The following is a 900-nucleotide window of genomic DNA, read 5'->3' on the forward strand; positions in this document are numbered from 1 at the left end:
CTGGTCTGATTTCTAGAGCATGAACCACTGCTCTGTAGTCAGAAGGAGATAAAGCTGCGCTCTTCAACAGCCACATACCTCAGTTTACCTGGATGTAATTTATTTTATTATTATTATTTACAGTTAGTCAATAGTGAGCTTTGCTGTGTGTCCACTTTATGCCATGCTTTGATTCAGATCACAGCAAGGTCATAAAGTGAGCAAATGAGCTTCCCTTTGGAGGACACTAAAGCAGAATTGTTTCAAGAGCTCATCTAACATGCTCCAGCTGCTGACAGCTTGAAGCAAGTCCTTTACTCCCCCTAAAAAAACATATAGGATGAATATATGGCTTTCAGCATCAAGTTCTTTGTTCTGCATATCCCCCTCCTATAGCACATCACTGCTTCCTAATGCAAACATAGCTTCAGCTCAGCAACAGCTCCTATTGTAAGGATAGTTCACCATCAAGTTGCATCATCCAAATCTGGCTCTGTTCACTTGTGCTTCAATTATTTAAGCTTGTTTCAAGCAAGAGCACCCACTTGCACTTAACATGGTGCTCACTCATTGCAGTGGTATCACTGCTGGGCTTAACATGTGCTTGAGTGCTTCACTGGCCCTTACTCTTCTCCCATCACTGTGCAAGCCAGTGAGCACAAGGTCCCTGGGTTAAGGGACCTTAGAAGTCCTTTTTAAAGTGGTTGTGCCTGCCACAATTTCCAAGATACTTGGAGCTTTCCTGACCCTGACCCAGGCTTGCATAGAGGTTGTCCACATTATTGCTGCTGGTGCTGTACTGGACCTGCTGCTGAAGAGAAACAGGCCTCTAGACACCCTTATTGAATGCTCGATTCAGTTAATATTGATGGAATAATCAGTCCACAGAGTCTGTCCAAAGGTCAGAAAGCAGTGATTTTT

The sequence above is a fragment of the Strigops habroptila genome, chromosome 4 (assembly GCF_004027225.2).
Source record: "Strigops habroptila isolate Jane chromosome 4, bStrHab1.2.pri, whole genome shotgun sequence".
NCBI classification, from domain to species: domain Eukaryota; kingdom Metazoa; phylum Chordata; class Aves; order Psittaciformes; family Psittacidae; genus Strigops; species Strigops habroptila.